We start from the raw sequence: 978 nt of genomic DNA on the forward strand, positions 1-978 counted from the left end.
ACATCCACAGAGGGCATCTGCCCATACGTGTCCGCCCATCAGTTCTTGATCTTGATATTGATTGTCACTTTGACCACTTTCGCTTCTTCTAGACAGCCTACTGGTGTGTGTCAAACCACAGTGACTAACATAAACCTCCATCACTAGTATTTCCAAGTAATACTATTTTGCACGTACAAGTGTGTGTGTGTATACACACGAACACGCTCGAGTGTGCATGCATGCATTTGTGTGGATGTCTTCATTGCGAACGCAGCGGAAGGAGGCACGCCTCCGCGCAAGTGGAGCTTACTATGAAACCGTGCTTGGCTTGTGTGTCTGTCTGTGTGTCTGTGTGTCTGCGTGTCTGTGTGTCTGTGTGCACTGCCTATGTGCAGCTGTGTGCAGCCAAGTAAATGTCCAATATCAAATACATCAAATGAAAGGTCTTTGAAAACTGAACACACCTGTCAAGGTTGCGTTTAAGCCCGCCCCTTCCCCCGGAAGCCACGCCCCGGAGAAGGCTCCTAAAAACTCCCCATTGAAACCCCATGTTAAATGAAAAGTGCCCGAATCGCTCCGAAACTTTTTCTACCCCCCCTAAGTCGGGGTCTACGAACAAATACTTCGGCCTCGGATTTTGGCTCCGCCCCCCGGAAGTGGGTGAAACAGGCACTTCAAACACTTTGTTGAATTGTTCAAAAACATTCAAAATGTTGTTGGGGTGAATTTTTATTTTTCTAAGATGCTCCTTTTAACGCAGAATTTTTTGGTATTTTTTTTTTTTTAAACGCCTTAGTTTTTGAGCTGCGTTCGCTTACCGCGTTCGCGCGTCTTACTTGTGTATAATACAAAATGGTACTATATATACTATATATATATGCTATACTGACAACCCCTTTCAGCCAATCAGCAGTTCGTTCCCCTTCAGACAATCAGCAGCTCATTTTCCAAACCACCAGTCAATATGACGCAAGGGGACTTTTGAAGGGGCTATGC

The sequence above is a fragment of the Gymnoscopelus braueri genome (genome assembly GCF_963280865.1).
Source record: "Gymnoscopelus braueri genome assembly, chromosome: 17".
Lineage (NCBI taxonomy): Eukaryota > Metazoa > Chordata > Actinopteri > Myctophiformes > Myctophidae > Gymnoscopelus > Gymnoscopelus braueri.